This window comes from Gorilla gorilla, chromosome 17 (genome assembly GCF_029281585.2).
Source record: "Gorilla gorilla gorilla isolate KB3781 chromosome 17, NHGRI_mGorGor1-v2.1_pri, whole genome shotgun sequence".
NCBI lineage: Eukaryota > Metazoa > Chordata > Mammalia > Primates > Hominidae > Gorilla > Gorilla gorilla.
In genome coordinates, this window is record NC_073241.2 from 59587959 (window position 1) to 59608811 (window position 20853).

The following is a 20853-nucleotide window of genomic DNA, read 5'->3' on the forward strand; positions in this document are numbered from 1 at the left end:
TCTGTGAGCCATCACTATTTTAATAAGTAATTGCTGTGAGGAGAATAACTGACATTATTAAAGCAGAATGCATAACAAACAAGAGACCGTATATCAAACATCAGAGGAACTTAAACATTTACCTGTTGTATGGAAGAAAAAAATAATACAATTGGTGATGGAGCACAAAGAAGAAAATCCAAAGTGGATGATGCCATGGAAACCAAATAAGGGTAATTTTGGAGAGAAAGGCATTATGGGTAAATGTTATAGAGACTTGTACGGCGAGGAATTTTTAAAAATTGTCCATTGGATTTGACAAAAAGGTGACCTGTTTGTGATGTTCTTTAGAGTAATTGCTATGGAAAATGTCATGAGGAAACCTAAATTGTTATAGCTTGAAAGTGAAGGAGCAATGTGAATTTGGACACATCATGTAGAGATGATTCTTTCAAGAGGATTCAACATAAAAAAGAGAATAAGACAATAGGAAAATAAGTGTTTTTGTTTGGAGATGTACTATCTTTAAGAAAGGACTTGACGATTAAATGCTGTTTGAAATGAACCAGTAGAAAGGGGATAGTCGAAGATACAAGATAATGGTGCAATTTGTCTGTGGCTCTCAAAGCATTAGAAATCAATGGAGTCCTGAGAAAAATTTAAAGTGTTCATCTTTGACAGAATGCAAGACATCTCTTTTATTGTGAGGCAAGATTATATGTGACACTGTGTGAAAATGTAAAGGCAGAGTGGCAGGTCACGTGCGAGTGTTCATTTGAAGGCTTGTGGTCTCTGTGAGCTATAAGGGAGGCTGGATTATTGCATGGAAAGAGGTAGGAGAGGTTAAAAGAATGTTGAAAATGTCTGAACTGGCTTTCTTGGTAATGATAATCTTTACTGGGGGAGACAGAATTGTAACAGGCTACCAATTTACAGATAAATCAATTTCTGATATGCCAGAGAATATCTGGGAAACAGGTGGGAGAAGTCTGCTATAAGACTATTTTTAATAGGGGAAATCACCTTCTGAGACAAAAGTTATTCCAAGGGGGAAAAAGGGTTAATCATGATTATCTCACCTCAATAAAAATAATTCAATACATTCCAGGAGAAAAGAGTAGTAATGCTGGGTAAAGCTTGGTTCATACATAATCTTACTGTTTTTGTTTGTTTTCTTGCTCAGTTTCTGTGGAACATACAGTTAAAACCTGCATGAAACAAATAACATATAAGTAAAAACTGAAAAAATAGTTTCATTTAAAATATTTGAAAGATATTTGGACACCAAAATCACAGAACTGATATCTCCCAATGAACATATAACACATACAAAGAAAAGAAAATTACTTCATCCACTGCCTATAAGAAGCTTCTGCACTTCAACCCTCCTAATTCTCAGTTGTAACAGGTATCCAATGGATACTCACTGAGTAGTGCACAGTAGGACTAGATTTAATAATAGGACAGGCTGAAAGATCAATAGATATTTGGGGAATGAACACTATAGGAGATGGCAAAATCTTTTGCTTGAAGGTGAGGTCAAAAGTCATGACACTGGAATTAGCACTTTTCCGTAACATTGTATTCACAGGAAAATTTGGAGAATACACATTTCCTAAAAATATATAGATGAATTAATTAAGATTCTGGACCATGAATTTTCAATCACCTTATCCACACCGTTTCTGTTTTGTTATGAGCAAGAAAGGCAACACAGATAGATGAATTCAGACATAGGTTTTCTGCTTGGGTAAGTTTTCAGGAAAATGAGATACCTCTGTAAAGTAGTTGGCTTTCTTTATTTCTTAGATACTGCCCAAGATCAAATTGTTAATGGTAAGGAGGCACCAGTGTTACCAGTGATGGGTCGGAACTGGCAGTCAGTCGCAGTGATCCATAGCAACTTTGCTTCTTGCCTCGTCAGAGGAAAGAATTCAGCCCAGGCAGAAGTAGATTTAAGGCAAAGGTAAAGGTTTATTGGAAAAACAAACAAACAAAAACAGCAGAGTACACTTGGAAGAGGGCCAAGCAGGAGACTAGAGAGGTCAAGTGCTCCATCCAGCCTTTAACTTGGGATTTTTATACATTGGCTGGTTTCGGGGTTTACCTTTCTCTTCCTTTGATCCCTATCTTGGGATGGGCTGTCTGAGTGTGCAGGGGCCGGCTAGCGCTCGGGAGGGGCTGCACGCCAGTGTGCTTACTGAACTTATGCACACGCTGTCTTGAGCATTTCCAGATAGTGTGGGCAGGGCAGTTAGTCTATACCCATTCTACCCATGTACTTGGGCTACTTTTGCTATACATTATTTTCTTTTAACTAAGGATATTAACAGGGAACATTGACCTATAAATTTCTAACTCTCTTGGAGTTTCCTTTAGTATTTGATTCCTCTAGTATTTCTTCAAAACTAAGAAAGATAGATAGGAACATGAGAGAGAGAGAGAATATTGCAAATAGACTCAGGAATCTCTCGGTTGTACAGAATTATTGGATCATAATAAGCAGTGGCAGGGAGAAATGGAAAATGGGAATGGAAAGGAAGATTGGTTTAGAATAGATGATTTTAAAGAATTTTAAATAGTAATAACCATCATCATCCTTAAAAATTTATCAAGTACATACTAAACACTCTTTAAAGTACTGTAAGTATAATCTCTCTATTATTACTCTAGCAAATTAAACATAAAATTTGGTTTTAATTGGATGTTATCTTCCAAATTAAAAATTAAAATACTTATATAATGTACTAAAGTTATACTTCCTGTAAACTGTGAATTTAGGATCTGAATCTTAAATTCTAGTTACTAAGGTGATGTCTTAAGCATTCTGATATACTGCTTCTCTTGGTCCAAATAACCGTAATATTATCTTGCACTGTCTTTACTACTATTCCTTTTCTTTTATCCTCTTTCTACTCCCACTCCTCTTTCCCCTTTGAACACCTAAGTCCTGAAAACTTAAACTGAGAGCCAAAAGACAGTCCTTGAAATGTGATTATCAGAGGATGGAAGCTATCAGACCAAAGCTAATATTTAGCACAATATATGAAAAGGTATTTGTAACCTATTTATGTGTATCTATATCATATTTGAAACCTATCTCTAGACACCACCAAAGCACAATCTTGGATACATAGTTGTGTGAGTGATATGTACTTAGAAATAGATGCTCTATTAATACTGTGGTTTTCCTGATTCTAACCTAAAAGCCATATCCACTGCTATTTTTCTTTTTAAACTTTTTCATTTAAATAATATACAGAATCTATTTTCTATGTCTTTGTTCAGAGGCCATGCTTATTATTACCCCTAATTATTTCCCTGTGTGGCTTTAAATTGAAATTGCTTCTATAATTACTTTCCCCTGAAATTTGTATGGTAAGGTTTAGCAACTAAATGTGAATGCCTTCTAGATGAAGACATTTGATCAGGGCTGTAAGTTGATTTATTTATATCTAATCACCAAGCAGGTAAAAAGATTTCAGTTTTGCAAAGTTTAAACATTTCAAATAGCCCTGTCATCTCTTTTTATTCATTTATTCATGATTCAAAGAATCCTAACAAAGTCATTTGGGAATGTTTGATTCTGTGTGGTATGTTGTTACCATAGCGATTCTGTTGGTTTTAATAATTGATATAAAGTTTTAAATGAAGTGTTTAATTGTGTTTGCAGATAGTTTCCTGAGCCATAAATAGCTAACACTCAAAATCCTCTTTCATTATAATTGACATTAGGTAGTCAACTTGTACATTTTCATTGAAATGAGGCACAGGCAGCATGGTGCAAGGAAGGTCATAACAACTCAAAAAGAACAAGAGAACATTTCAGGTCAATACAATTCACAGAGGGCAAATAGAAACTCTGCTTACTGCCTTACCATGGCTATGTATCTAATAATTATTTCCTTGAATTAGATTCAATTCAAAAGACAGCATGGATCTCTGCATACAATTCTAAGTATTCTTCCTACTTATAAAAGCAGGCTACGCTTACTGTTTCAATTGTTACTTTCAGGTCATAGATATGAAAATAAGGGTTGAAGGAACTCCAGTGCCATTTGTCAAATGGTATCCGAAAGTACGACTATTTCTTAAATAAATGAATACTCTATTTATGAAGTTCACTGTTCTCATTGTATTTACCCATGAAAGTTATTTGCCATGTACTGAATAATCTGAGATTTATAAAATATGTAATATTTTAACTTTAGCCTTTATTGCATGACTCAGTTTTCATAGAAGTCTGCCTATAGTTTTGGCAGACTGAAAAAGCTATGTACTTGAAAATGACTGGATTTTTATATTTAGGATTTTAATCATTTTACTAAAAATGAGTATATTACTTATCAAAATAGATGATATACGGAGGTAGTACATTATCAGTCAATTTTAGAAACACTGATTATTTGATTTCATAATTGGAAATAAAAGAGAATTAAAATAATATGTTTCAGTAGGGAGAAATGGGTGACAACATGGGGCCAATGGTAAAATTAGGATGGTTTCCTCTTAAATTGTCAGTATTAAAAAATGCAAATCTTTAAAATTCTATGTGTTTATGTAAAAGGCAAAGGCTGTGTTTCTAAAATACAACAAATATGACATTTTTATGTAAAATGATTATCTCTAATTTTATGAAAACTGTCTCCTAGAAAATGGGCTCAACTTGTAATAAGATGTTTTACTCTTTGAGGACAAACCCATGAATACTCTAGAATGTCTGACTCTGGGACCATTGAAGCAATATGGATTCCTCATTTGTCTTGAATATGTATTTGGAGTATTCACCAATTACTATAGATATTGATGCTCCAAAGTATGTAAATATAACTAAGCAACTTATTTCCATATGGACATTTTTCAGAAATATATCTAACGTTATCACAAATTAAGATCCTTTAATCCATTTCCCATGTAGAAAAAAAAAAGTGCAGCTTGCTGCAAGTGATTATTTAATTTGTATAAACATGCTCTTTGAGGATGAAGCAAATCTGACTGATATTCAATATGAAAATAAAATACTAAAATTGTTCTTGGAGTTATTTCTAGACAGAACTAACATCAAAATCGTCTGAATCATAAGAATTACCTATTTTGGAAAATTCAGATCCATCAAATGAAGTTTCGACCAACAACTGTTGTAGAATGATGTTAACATCATGCATAAGAACGCTGTTTTCTAGGATTTGACATTTTCAGCCATCAAGAATCACTATATTTCATAAACGGTAACACCACTACTAAAAACAGAATGCTATAAATTGAATGATGTCTTTTGTTTCCAAAGTTGATATACTCGAGCAATGTGAAAATAATAATAAAATGAGATATTGTGTGGCAAAGTCATCTCAGGGTAAATGCTGCAGCCGCAAGTGCCGCCGGTGAGTATTCTCCGGGAAAAAGAGAAAATGGTTAAAAATCATTTGTGAATAGTAAATAGTAAGTCCTTTTATTAGATATTAGAGAAAATGGTGAAGTTGTATATAACACACCCTTAATATTACTATGGCAGTCATTGCAGGTAGACTCATCAAATGCAGTCATAAAAGATGCTCAAATCCAAATTTACCAAATGCACGTCTGATCGGTTTTGAAATAGTATTCCCACATGAAAAATGATGTGTATTCCTAACATAATGAAACTAATTTTAGTAAGCATAATAGAAAGCATAATAGAAAATAACAATAGGTTAGTCTTATATTTATTAAAATGCACGACTTTATGGTACACTTCTATAAATAAAACTAAATTATAAACATGTCAGGAAGTTAGATGATTTATCTACTTAGAAAATGACCTTAGTTTCAATATTTAATTTTCAAAGGTATAGTTTGTACAAATCTGCCCAATTTATTTAAAAAGATTAGACATATTGAATATTCATGGTACATTAGTAAATGGAGAAAGTAATTGATATTAGTTTGAGTAAAGTAATCTTTATATAGATAAACATCTTTATGCAGTTTGTAATTAATCCATCTCTGGGAGTCACAATGAAATTCAGTTATTTATAATTCATTAATGGAAATGCATACTAGGAATATGTTTTTGCCATGGACTGTGGGCAAGATAAAAATTTTCTACAATAATCCAATAACTCTTAATGAATTGATTAAAAATGGTCTTATTAACATCTGATATATTGTATAATTTTGTAACAATTCTTAGTCTTCCTTTCTGTAAGAACTGAAGGTTACCATCATTTGCTATGAAAATTACCCTTTCCTTTGTTAAATACCTTAGCATTTGCATTGTTATCTAGGGCTGGACCACTTCTAAGACAAGTAAACAGAAAGGAGGTGATCAACCAATCAGAACATAAGTTGCAGTTACTGAAGTCACCCATTAAAACGTTTCTTCTTTGAAATTTATCCCTAGCAATTCAAATATTTTAACAATATTTACTGAGCAAAAGTGATTTTCAGGGAATTGAGATTCTAATGAGTCACAACCAATGACCATGGACCTCTTTTCATATGGTCCTTAATAATGGGGATTTTTGCCTTTGAGAAGGCTGGTGCACAATTTATTTAGTCAAAATAGCAAATTAAGAATAGTTTCAGGCTCAATATAAGGTAACCTCTCCTTTCATGTAGAAAGAAGAATGTTAAACCTACTGAGTTCTTGACTGAGACCATTTCAACAATGTGGAGTTGGCATCATTTTGTGCATGTTTTTACTGTGATATACTAATATTAAATAAAATAACACAAATAAATAAATGAAGTTGAATAGCAAATCTTAATTTTTCAACCACATATATATTTCTTCACTAGCTAAAAGTTTATTAGAATACTGAAGAGAAAATAACAAGCAATATTGCCATCCAATGGTGAAACTGTAACATTTAAGGCATATTAAATATAAAGATGGAGATATATGACAATATTTCAAAATAAGTAGAAATATTTATTTTGATTGCATTTTCTGGGAAATACAAAGGCAATGTTTAGAGTTATAAATACAGTAAGTACTAATCTAAAGAAAGAAAGACTCATGAAGTTTGAGTTTTTACCTTTTTGAAGCACAAAACAGTAGAAGCTTTAGTTCATATTATTTAATTTTTAAAGTGTAACATAATGAAGGCTTCAAACTTATTTATATTATTATGTTGGTTCTTTGTTTTACATGATGGTTTGCAGATATTTTTCTTTCTTCGCCAATTAAGGATCTCTTTGAATCTCATTTCCTCCTAAAAGACTTCGGAACTGATCTTTCTCTCTCCAAAGCCTCAAAACATTTTATGCCTGTATTGTTCTTCATTTCATTGTTTGATTTACCTTAGAATCATTGACATATTCATTGGTACACATCCTCAATTGGGAAAAGAAGTATTATGTTTTATTTATTTGTACAATATGTAACGATTAGTGCCTATCAGGTAAACAATAAATAATTGTTGAATACAGTGGAACTGCCTTAAACTCATGTCTGTGGATGTTTTAGTCTGTATATGCTACATAAATGATTTACTTTACTTGTGAGGTGGATTTCTCTCATTTGTGAAATTCAGAAAATTACCTCGAAATTTTTAAAATGTGGGCATCATTCCATATTTGAGAGCTAGAGGAGCTAAAATAGCTAAATATCAGGTTGTTGTAATGGAAAATCATAAAGTATTTGTATTTATAATGTATCCATTATAAATGCCTATTATATGTAACGTACTCAATAAATAGTATTTGGCAAAGTTGTACTGGTATCCATAATGGTAGTGATTATTTAGGTTGCTATTAGCCTGACACCCCAGACTTTTACATTTAGAATAAGAAATATATTTTTGATGATCCAGAATTTAACATATGCAGTAATTTGTATATAGATTATTTGTTTTCATATTATTCATTTAACTATTCAAGAAATACATAAAGACCATCTAAAATAGATGTGCAAAACTTAGCTTCTCACTCTATTAGGTACTGGGAGTCAGGAATAAACAATATAGATTTACTCTCTGCCTCAATGAAATTAGCCTAGTGAGTAAATGGATATTGAATATACATAATTACAATTACAATAAGTGTTATAAACATGGTAGTTGTCTTAGAGTAGGCAGAGAGCTAGACATGAGCAGGAGGAGGAGCCCCTAAGAAAAGACAGGTCTGGAAAATCTCACATCCCAGAGACCACCCAAAACATGGATGCAAGTTATGAGCAGAGAGGAAAGGAAATACCTATGCAGAGAGAAATGATTCCTAACATGCTCAGTCATTGTTCACTCTGCAGTTAATCTGTCAGAATGTAGTGAGCTACATGCTTATAAGGAGGGAAAGAGGGCAAAGGAGAAACTCCTAAGAGCCACGCAGGTGCAATAAATATAGATTTGACCACTATACGACCTTCCTGGCATGGTGGTAATGAGTAATGCAGCCATTAGGTAGAATTTGTGTCCAACATTGGGCCCACGCATGCACACCAACCAATTCAGCATCATTATATATTTGAGAGCAAGAGGAAGTAAAATAGCTAAATATCAGGTTGTTATAGTGGAAAATTGTTAAGTGTTTGTACAGCACCTATTATTAATGTAAGGGAGAGTGTAATAAGCCCGGGGGGAACTAGGTGGGGAAAAAGGCAGGGACTTGAGGCAGACGTGGTAAAACTAGACAAATAAAAAAGGTGGAGACTTATGACACAGGCAGCAGCTTCATGAAAAAAAATCCAACATCATAAAAACCCAGTGCAGAACTCTTGGGGCTGCTTCCGGCTCATTCTTTCAGCAGCCCACTGTCCCTTACCTTCCAGAGTGTACTGTCTCTTTAAATAAATATGGCTACTGCTACTGCTACTGCTCCCAGCAGGGTCAGCCCTCTCTTGGAGTGTACCATTATCTTCTTATTAAACCTTTTGCTTACAGTACTAATTATTCTCTTGGCTGAATTCTTTCTGCAAGTATGACTAAGAACCAAGGACTCTGCATTTCCTTCTAACAGTTGGATGGCAATAATGAGAAGGTTTATCTAGGAGTGAGAAAGTCAGGGGATGCCATCTTGAAGAAGTGAAGCCCAAGGTTTAGTAGTAGTTAACTAGGTGACGGTGTTAGAGGGATGACAGAAAAGTTTCAGGGAGAAGTAACAACAGATAAAACCACTTGGAGGAGAAAAAGCTTGGAACATTTGTGGGCTGAAAGAATTATTTGCTTAAGAGAGAGAATAAAAAATTATTTGTAGAGCTTGGGTAAACCTTTTAAACTATGGTAAGGATTTTAGATTTAAAGTATAGAATTAATACATAAGTTTAGCTGAGTAGGAAGATTCAATAGCAGTTTGCAAAAGTTTTCAATATTCCTGTATACAAAATTTGTATTTAGGTTAAGGAACCAAAGAGCCAAAACAATTATGAATCAGAGCAAAGGTGGAGAATTCACAAGACTCAATTTCAAAGCTTACTATAAAGCTATGACAGAGCAGGAGCACCAGTATTTCAGACAAACACCAGCTTTCAGACAAGTTCCAGCTTCTATTCTAGCCTCATGCATTTCAAGAAAATTACTTCTCTTTTAACAACAAGGAGCCAGAAAGAGCAGACAGTAGAACACAGATCAGACAGCTTGGACATGGGGAGCCGAGGGGGAGTCTCTTGGGTAACTTCCACACTTCACCCTCATACATGGGCCCCAGTAAAAGTGGGCCTTAATAAGCACATTCCTTTATTAGGAAGGTGCGCTTATATTCAGGTGCACCAAGATAGGGAAACTAAAAGCAGACTCGGTGGGTATGTCTGCAGCTGTAGAAAGATGTATGGGAACAGACATACAACTCTCACTCCCAGATAAGCACAACAAAGAAACAGAAGCAGTCCAAGCCTCTGATAAATTCTCCCACCCTAAATCCTTAAAAACTTAGTCTGTAAGAGACAGTGCCCCTGACCTAACTTGGCCAGAAGCCCCTCTCATGTTTATTCTCTAAAATAAACCTGTCTTTAACTGTCAAGCCACTTTTTGTGTCTCTTTCCTCTTTCTTTAATTCTTACAAGCTACAAAAAATCTGTTAAAACAAAACTTCAAGTTTTGCTTGAGAGAAAACCCTATGCATACTCCACCATGGGGTTTAGGTCTACTGACCTCACTCTTGCTCCAGATACAAGGCTTTATAATTGTGTGTAAATTAATACAACCTGTCTCAAGTATGGTTATGAAAAAGCCAACCTTGAGCCAAGGTTTTATGTGTAAGTTATTTATGATGGTGCATGAATTGTCATGGGAGACTGTTACCAGAGTGAAGAAAGCAGTACTTCAAGAACTAGCTTAGGCAAAGTCTTGAAAATAGTAGCTTCAGCCTTTCCCTGTAGTTAGGCCTTACTGACGCAGGCTAGCTGGGCTTTCCTGTCCCCAACCCTAGTTATAGTTCATTCCTGTAAGAATTTTGCTGGGCATCTGACAGCTCCCTTGCTCTTTCTTTTGTGATTGAAGCTTAGAAGATATCAGGTTAATTCAAACATTTATGATGTTAAGTGGAGACATTTAAAAATTAAGTCAATAGAGTGAAAAGTAAAGCAAAGAAATCAAAAGAAACAGTCCTATGACCTTATTCTAACTCTGAATGCAGATTTGCCTAAGGCTAGATTCAACCTGGATGCTCCAGTTACTCAGTTTTATGAACCAATATATTCTTCTCCCACCTTCTGATTTCTTTGTTTAAGGCATTTGAATTGGGTTTTTGGTCGTTTCATAAAAAAGTGAAAAGTAATACAGGGCCTCAGAAATTCATCCTAAAACAAACGATTCCAGAGAACCATTTTGAAGGACATACAGGAGTGAATTGAGTAAATAGATCACTCTGACTTCCACTGGTTCCTGAGATTATATTAAGGCACTGCAGAGAGTGAGGGGACATAAGAGGATCAGCCTCATCATGAAGGAGGGTATGAATTTTTGTTTATTTTGATAAGTTGGAAACAGAAATTTACTCAGAATAGCTTCCATATAACCATTTACCAATCTGCCAAAACTAATAAATATAAGTAATTTGTCAATGTAATTTATCAGAATTAAAATTCCTGGTATTTCTCCTTTGCAATTCAATCCCCAACTCTCCTTCCTCAGAGACAAGCACTATCATAATTTGATGCCTATCTTTCCCATTCATGTTTTATAGATATCACACATTCACAAGGTAGGTGTGTGTATGTTAAAACCACATACATATACAGGAAATAATTTTGTTTTACATACCATATTTCAATCAATTTTATATTTTAATAGATTTAATTTGAATGCTATCAAATTCCAACATCTGGCTACCCTCTAATTTCTTCACATTTAATAAACGTATCTTTTAAAATTTATTCTTTAAACTTTGTGTTACTTAACTAGTTTTATTACTTGTATTCAGCATAATAGCTGAATTTAGAGTCTTTTTTCCTAATTAGAGAGGTATATCACACACACGAACACACACACACACACACACACACACACACACACACACACACACATATATATATATTTATGTATATTTTTTATATATACATGTTTTTTTTTTTTTCTAGACTGGGTTTTGCTCTTTCACCCAGGCTGGAGTGCAGTGGTGTGATCATGGCTCACTGCAGGCTCGACCTTCCAGGCTCAAGCTATCCACTATCCTCTCACCTAAGCCTCCTGAGTAGCTAGGACTACAGGCAGATGCCTCCACAGCTAGCTAATTTTTAAAAATTTTCTAGAGTCAAGATCTCACTTTGTTGTCCAGACTGGTCTGTAATATTAATTTTAGGAGTTATGTTAGGAGTTATTATTGACATTTTATTTTGGAATTTATATTTACTACACTCTACTTCTTTTTTCTTTTTTCCTGACTTCTTTTTGAATGAGCAATTTTTCTTTTTCTTCATTTTCTTCTACCCAGTAACTTCCTATTTTCTATTTCTATCATTTTAGTAAATTATACATGTTTTAACACTTATATCTTATTGCTCCTCACTAAAAGATACATACTGTAGAACACAAACTATGACATGCATCTGTATTAGTCTTTGTTCATGCTGCTGATAAAGACATACTCAAGACTGGGAAGAAAAGAGGTTTAATAGACTTACAGTTCCACATTGTGGGGGAGGCCTCACAACCATGGTGGAAGGCAAGGAGGAGCAAGTCACATCTTACATGGTTGGCAGCAGGCAAGAGAGAGTTTGTGCAAGGAAATTCCCATTTTAAAACCATCAGCTCTCATGAAACTCAGTCACTATCATGAAAACAGCTCAAGGAAAGACCCACCCCATAATTCAATCACCTCCTACGAGTTTCCTCCCATGACATGTGGGAATTGTGGGAGTTACAATTTAAGATGAGATTTGGGTGGCGACACATCCAAACCATATCAACCACACTTTGACCCATCCCAAATTTCATGTCCTCACATATCAAAACTAATCATGTCTTCCCAACAGTCCCCCAGGGTCTTAACTCATTTCAGCATTAACTCAAAGGTCCACAGTCCAATGTATCATCTGAAATAAGGCAAGTCCCTTTCAGCTATGAGCCTGTAAAATCAAAAGCAAGTTAGTTACTTCCATGATACAACTTGGGTACAGGCATTAGGTAAGTACAACCATTCTAAATGGGAGAAATTGGCTCAGACAAAGGGGCTACAGGTCCCATGCAAGTCCAAAATCCAGCAGAGCAGTCAAATCTTAAAGCTCAAAAGTGATCTCCTTTGACTCCATGTCTCACATCCAGGTCATGCTGATGCAAGAGGTGGGTTCCCATGGTCTTGGGAAGCTCCATCCCTGTGGCTTTGCAGAATATAACCTTCCTCCAGGCTCTTTTCATGAGCTGGCATTGAGTGCCTGCTGCTTTTCCAGGCCCAGAGTGCAAGCTGTGGGTGGATCTACCTTTCTGGGGTCTGGGGGATGGTGGCCCTCTTCTCAAAGCTCCACTAGGCGGTGCCCCAGTGGTAATTTTATATGGGGGCACTGACCCCACATTTTCCTTCTGCACTGCCCTAGTGGAGGCTCTCTATGAGGGCCCCACCCCTTCAGCAAACTTCTGCCTGAACATCTAGGCATTCCATACATCCTCTGAAATCTAGGCTGAGGTTCCCAAACCTTGATTCTTGACTTCTGTACACCTGCAGGCTCAACACCATGTGGAAGCTACTAAGGTCTGGGGCTTGTGCCTTCTGAAGCCACTGCCTGACCTGTACCTTGGCCCCTTTTAGTCGTGGCTGGAGCAGCTGGGATGCAGGGCAGCAAGTTCCTAGACTGCACACAGCATGGGGACCCTGGGCCTGGCCCACAAAACCATTTTTTCCTCCTAGGCCTCAGGGTCTGTGATTGGAGGGGCTGCCATGAAGACCTCTGAACTGCCCTGAAGACGTTTTTTCAATTGTCTTGGGGGTTAACATCCAGATCATCATTACTTATGCAAATTTCTGCAGCCATTTTGAATTTCTTCAGAAAATGGGATTTTCTTTTCTATCACGTTGTCAGGCTGCAAATTTTCTTAACTTTTATGCTCTGCTTCCCTTATAAAACTGAATGTTTTTAACAGTATCCAAGTCACATCTTGAATGCTTTGCTGCTTAGAAATTTCTTCTACCAGATATCCTAAATTATCTCTCTCAAGTTCAAGAATCCACAGATCTCTAGGGCAGGGGCAAAATGTCGCTAATCTCTTTGTTAAAGCATAGCAAGAGTCACCTTTGCTCCAGTTCCCAACAACTTTCTCATCTCCATCTGAGACCACCTTAACCTGGATGTCATTGTCCATATCATTATCAGCATTTTGGTCAAAGCCATTCAAAAAGTCTCTAGGGAGTTCCAAACTCTCCCACATTTTCCTGTCTTCTTCTGAGCCCTCCAAACTATTCAAACTTCTGCCTGTTACCCAGTTCCAAAGTCGCTTCCACATTTCCGGGTATCTTTTCTGCAAAGCCTCACTCTGCTGGTACCAATTTACTGTATTAGTCTGTTTTCATGCTGCTAATAAAGATGTACTTCAGACTGGGAAGAACTTGAGGTTTAATGGACTTAAAATTCCACGTGGCTGAGGAAGCCTCACAATCATGGCAGAAGGCAAGGAGGAGCAAGTCACATGTTACACGGATGGCGGTAGGTAAGAGAGAGCTTGCGCAGGGAAACTCCCATTTTTAAAACCATCAGTTCTCATGAGAATCATTCACTATCACAAGAACAGTGCAGGAAAGGCCCACCCCCATGATCCAATCCCCTCCCATCGGGTTCCTTCCACTACACATGAGAATTGTGGGAGTTACTATTCAAGATGAGATTTGGGTGGGAACACAGCCAAGCCATATCAGCACCTTAGGAGATTTCTTATTCTCAGAGGGCTAGAGGCATATTAAATATCCCTACCTACCAGAGCAGCACAGTGAGTATGTTTACATTTGGTTCAGAGAATGCATCAGAAACTCCTCTCTCCTATATTGACTTTTACATGAGGAACAGAGAACTAAATAGAAAAACTAATAGAAAAGCTAACACCTAATGAATATGTGTGTGTGTGTGTGTCTGTTTTTGTGTGTATGTCTATGTGTTCCATAAATGGATTTAGAATAGATTCGTACACCTGGAGCTGCAGGGTCAAAGCAAATGTTTTAAAAGTGATAGAATGTCTAAAAGACCATTTATGCTTGAAAAACTGGACACGTTAGGAATACTCTGCCATATCATTCCTATCAACTCAGATTATTCTTACTACTAACTACACTCTGAAGCTCCACAAGGAGAAAAAAATCCACCATTTGCTGCCTTATTTTCTATTCATACTTTCTTGTAATACAAACAGTCAGAATTGTATCCATAAATGAAGTTTATAGTGCCTGTGTGGGTACAACAAGGTAAAGAGAACATATCACAGACTTTAAAAACAGATCTTGTTTCAAGGATGATTATCACTCTATTTCTCTACTTTTGGAAAAAGAAAAGTTCCCACTTGTTTGTTTTGTCTGAAATAATAAACTTATACGAAAACACATGTGTAAATGTTGAACTGTAAAATAAAAATGTAAGGTATAAAGGGGCTCTTTACCAGTGAAACAGCTGGTAGGTTTCTAATATTGCTTGTAAGCTCTTTTCAACTTGTTCTTCCATTGAATGTTTGTATGTGGAACATTTATACATTCAATTATTAAGTATATGTCCACAAAATAGTCACCGTACATTAACTTGGCATGAATAAAAGTGTGCTTTGATAAAAAATATTAGGTTTTTTATTTCAGTCTCTCCTGCAAATGCTGTTTATTGCTTAGTGGAAAAGCTGTGTCTCAGAAATGTATGGATTTCTTGGCTTTTCCAAGAGAAAAGAGAGGAGAAAGTCAGTAGGACATGAAAGTGTACTCTGGGATCAGATTTTCTTTGTGTGTCCACTAATTTATTTGTTTTTAGGCATTTTATAAAACACAGAGAAGGCAATAGAGATTCTACTTCATCCAGGACAGAGAGAATAGGTCATAATTCTGGGGAAAGAAAATACTGAAAACTCCATCTTGGGCTGAAGTGTTAAATCAAGGAGTCTGGGCCTGACTTGAAATAAGGTCAGAATGACAAGTTCAAGGGTATCTTAACTGGGTGGATTAAGCTTTGCCTTTCAGTGAGCATTCTTGGTGTGTTGAGTAACTAGGAGAGGCAGAAGTATAGGTCATCATGAAAGTCTGTAGGAAGATCACTCTATTCACTGCCTTTTTTGTGGTGTGCCAAAGTGTGAAGGAGGACAGAATTATCAGTTCTCCTAAGGAAGGACAAAACAACTCCATTGGAATCAGAAGACTGCTAAACCTTCATTTGAAATCATTGTGAGACTCTCTTTTAAATACATAATTTGTGTTATAATTTACTCAGCAAATATCTATGAAGTACCTAATATGTGCTGGGCACTGTCTTAAGTGCTTGGGATATAGCAGTTAAAAATGATAAAAGGGAGGCCAGGCACAGTGGCACATGGCTATAATCTCAACACTTTGGGAGGATCACTTGATCCCAGGAGTTCAAGAACAGCCTGGGCAACAGAGTGAGGCCTCGTCTCTACAAAAGGTTTTTAAAAAAATAAATATTAAAAATTTAAAAAATTAAAAATAGTTGGATGTGGTGGCACACATTTGTAGTCCTACTTTGGGGGCCTAGGTGAGAAGGTTACTTGAGCCCAGGAGTTTGAGGCTGCAGTGAGCTATGATTATGCCACCGTGCCAGAGTGCCAGGGTGAAAGAGCAAGACCCTATCTCTAAATAATAATAATAAATAATAATATTATTATTATTAACAAAAAGGCACAAAGCCCTGCCTTCATAGAGCTGACACCATAATCAGATAAGTCAAATAGTAAACAATGTTTTAACACAGCAGAGTATAAAACAAAAACATAATGAATACGAAGTGCACATTATATAAGACAGGACATGTAGTAAAGAAATACAGACTCCTATCAAGGTGAGGGGATGGATTGTGTCAGGGCAGGCCTCAGTGATTTGTGCAAAGTTTAAAGGATATAGCGAATGAGCCAAGGGAATAGTTGCATATTCAAGGCAGTCCAAATGAACAAAATAAAAGGCCTACACAGCAGCAGGTTGGGTATATTCAATAACAAGAAGACCATGTGGGCTTGAAGTCACATGACTTGAAGGGACAAATACTAGGAGATGTAGTCTTAGAAGTGATAGGGCCCAAATTGTATAAGGCTCCGTAGGCCTTTGGATGTACTTCGGCATTTGCTCTGAGCAAAATGGGGATTGTTGAAAGGTTTCAAGCATGTCTTTTAAATAGGTAAAACTTCTTGCTATAAAATTACTAGGACATCTCCATTCCATTAATGTTTCAATAAGATCTTTAAAATTTACTTTGTCTTTTTAGGAATAGAATACACTCTAAGAGGCTTAAATCATTTTCTATTCTATGTCAGTTACTTCATCAGAAAAATTAAGTTATCCAGAGTTTCTGTCTTCTGAATGGTGGACTCTATTTCTACTTTTTAAAAATACTCCTCCCAACTTCTGTCTGAGAAAAATTTATATTTGAGGAGGGATTCTCTACTCTTAAATGAAGGGTCTATTAGAGGATTCTCAATAGCACTAAATGGGTCTTTTTATAACTGAAATGGATTTATTTCTTTTAAACAATGTAATGTTTAAGTCATTTTTTAAACAGATGCAAATTTATTTTCTATTAGTGTGCCATTTAGAATCTTATTGACAATAAGATATGAGGAAATATCACTGATAATCTTATTTATGACTTGGTAAAATCTCTAAGTTTTTTTATTCTCTCAATCTCCCAGCTCTGTTCTCAATTACTTTCTTTAGCTCATTATACAAAAACAAACAAACGAACAGAAGCAATGAGAATAAGTAAAAATCCATTGGCTATTTTTCTGTCACCCATTTTTTTTTGGCATTTTCTTTATCTGCAAGTTTTTCATTAAAAATTATCAATCCAGTGATGGTAGGTAGATCCCCACTTTTGAATCAGGCATAGACACTAATACAACTTTACCCAAATATTACTCTAGTGTACTCAATATATTGAAACATGCTATTAATAATTATTGCCAAATTTTATGTAAATACTTTTTATGAACCCCCAAATTTGGCCTATCTTGCTTTCTATTTCAGATTAGCTCTTAACTAAGAACGTGTGAGGGCACATAGTCTCCTAGGAGAAACCAAAACCAACGCATTGTGGACTCTTGGAAAGCGTTCATATCAATGATTTGTTTCTGACGTAATGTTAATGGCCGCAGCAGCCTGTCTGCAGTGGCCACTGCGAAGATGCTGCAGTAGGGAAGGTGTAGCCAGGACAGGTTCCTTGGAGACTGTGGGCGCCGGGAACAGGTGGGAACCCCGCCTCTTATCGAGTTGGTGAGGCAGGAGCCCCACACTCCTGGGCGCAGCTGTAGCTGACCAGCTGAGGCTCCAGACCCAGGCATTCCTGTGCTCTTGGGAGCCCGGGAAGCCCCTCTTCCCCCGCAGGCTTGGAAATGCCTGCTCTAGTTCCCTGGCCTCTGCCTGCTCTAGGGCAGAGCAAAGTTGTGTCCACGGCCGGGTGCTCTTGCAACCCAGTCGGGTGTGCGCGACCTCAGGGTGACACTGACATGCCAGCCCCCTGTCACCATGGCCCCCTCCAGACTTTGGGTAATGACGAGCATGGGAGGGAGGCCAAGGCGAGGTTTAGGGCAGCTCAGTGCAGGCGCCCCTTGACACAAACAACCTGGATCCGCGATGGATGGCATGTTGATGGCGGCAGGAGGCAGACAGGCTCCTGGGTGGAAATGGGCGGGTTCTCAATGAAACCCCATCTTCAAGCCAGGGATGGCCTGAAGCCTGGGGTCCAAGCTGCCAGTTCTTGGTGGAGTCTGCGGCCCACAGTGAGAAGGTATGATGCTTCTTCTGGGCCTGCCCACAGTTGCCCACAAACCGATCAGCACACACTTCTTTCTTTCTGATCCCATAATAACCCAGAACTGATGTCAGGACTGACATCAGGACTACCAGCTGCAGGAAGGAGCTACCCACTGTAGGGGTCCTGAAAGCTGTTGTCACTCGACGAAGCTCCTCTCCTCCTTGTTTACCCTCCAGTTGTCCACATAGGAGATTCTTCCTGGATGTAGGACAAGATCTCGGGACCTGTCAAATGGTGGGACTGAAAGAGCTGTAACACGAACAGGGCTGAAACACATGCCCTGCCTTCGACCCCGCTCGCCACCTAGCAGTCAACCAGAAGAGAAGAGCTGTGGCCGCTCTGGGAGCCCAGAGAAGAAGAGAATTGTTGTGGCCCTTCCGGGATCCCAGACCTAGGGACTCCTTGAGCCAGGGCTGTGACACCCTCTTTGGGGCTCTGCAGTTCCTGGCATCTCCAAGCTTCCAGGCACCACTGTGTTCCCTCATCCACAGGCGGATGCCCACAGTGGAAGCCATGTGCGCTATATCTGATTTAGCCACAGCCTCACAGGGAGTCAGCACCTGTGCCTGTGCCTGAAGCTGCCCACCCTGTCACAGCCAGCGTGTCTGGCTGTAAGCAGTGGCTGGACCCCACTCTTGCTCGCCCACACATCCTTCACCACTTCGCACCTGGCTCACCTTTGACAGGTGTGGGATCCAGGCCAGTAGTGTGAGCTGAGCGCAGGCTTCCTGGCCAAGTGTGTGGAATGAGTCCAGTGGACACGAGCAATACTCAGGCAGAAGGTGCCACCAGACACAGAGGTTTCTGGCTGGTGAAGCAACACCCTAAGCATCCTGTGATAATGCCACTGAGACGACTTATGTATAAGCTGATCATGTCTCACATAAACCATGTAAATATGGTTCATGCTTATCAAAATAGAAGATGTAATTATGATTAATGATCGGAAAATACACATCTAAATAATTCTTACAGATTATATTTAGAAGCCTAGTTAAGGCATGCAAATTTGAAGTAAAATGTATTGATGAAATAATTATAAGTCTACCAACAACTTCCTAATAGACAGATTTCGGTTTAATCTAATAGCTAATGAAATAATATTTAAAATAGTTTGATCCTAGGTAATAACAACATAATGCTAATTTACTCCTATCTAAAAGTAGAACACATAGGTAATGAGATAGCTATATTACATGATAAAAAGGAGACTAGATTAATCTAGAAAAACCCAGTGTCCTGACTGCAGTTTAATGAGAGTTCAACTGATTGAATTTTCTTTAAGAATTATCTAATACATATGCCCCTTTTACACATACTCGTTTTTTCCTTTATAAAGTAATCTATATCTTTGTGTCATAATAAAATAATGTAAGGTGTTTTATTTTTAAAGGATATTTTTTCTAACATGTCAGGAAAGTAGTTATACAGTACAAAGAAAGGGTTAAGTTCCTAATAACATCAGAAAAAAAAATACTTTGTAGCTTGATACCCAGGATTTCAGAGTCAATAAATTAAAATGTCACTCCAGCATTTGAAAAAATATATATGAATAATAAATACAATCTTCAAGAGTATCTCCTCCTGAAAAAACGAATAATGGTCATAACTTGTCAGTGTGTTAGAGAATAAAAGATTGCTGCTAAAAAGTGAACTCATTTTTCTTGCTTCTAAAAAAAATTATTTCTTAATGTTAGGGGGAAAAAACACTTCAAGCCTAAAGACAAGCCGTTTGAAATTACCCCATGGGAAGAAGAGAACTGCAAAGGTGTTCTCTGGATAGATTTTGATCTCTGCAAGGATATGAACTATAACGATCAGAGGGCATTCTAAAATGCTACAGAAATTGTTAAACCAAGGAATAACTCAACTGGACACCCTTTATCTTTTCAAGATTGAATGCCAGTGAGTAAGAGCTTCAGGCTACTAGAGCAATGATGGTTTTTTTAATTATAAAGATTTGATATTAAATAATTGGAGATTCTTGTCAGCATGTTGTTAAGCTAATTTTAAGTCCTTCAAGGCTTAGGAAATAACCCATGTCTACATACAGCTCTACATGTTATGTTCTAATTAGCTAAGATCACATTTTTATCAATTGAATAAAGTCTATAATTCCATATTAAATAAAAACTATAATTCTTTAAAAAAGACAGCATGGTTTGTTTCCTAAATAAAATAATTCCGGATCTTGATGTAAATGTATACTTTTGTTGAATTTTTACAATTATTTCTGTGTAAGTAACAGATACAATGTATTTTGTACAATTTAACTTTTTAAAATACTCTACACAGGAAATGCCAAAGATTTAATAAAACAGTTACGAATAATGTACAATACACTGAATGGTTAAGAAAATTAGATTTAATCATCCTTTGTTTTTGTTTTCCGTAGTATAAAATATACCATATATGGCCAGGTACGGTGGCTCACACCTGTAATCCCAGCACTTTGGGAGGCTGAGCTAGGCAGATCAGGAGATCAGGAATTCGAGTCCAGCCTGGCCAACATAGTGAAACCCCGTCTC

The 20853-nt window shown here is 37.0% G+C and overlaps 1 long non-coding RNA gene across 1 annotated transcript in view; it reads left to right on the forward strand.

Annotated features, from left to right (window-relative positions):
• The window catches only part of LOC129528274 (uncharacterized), a 76286-nt gene extending 56212 nt beyond the window's left edge, over positions 1-20074 (forward strand). The window contains exon 3 of the long non-coding RNA XR_008673511.1: positions 20023-20074. This is a non-coding gene — a long non-coding RNA (uncharacterized lncRNA). The remainder of the gene's footprint in view (positions 1-20022) is intronic.
• The last annotated feature ends 779 nt before the right edge of the window (positions 20075-20853 follow it).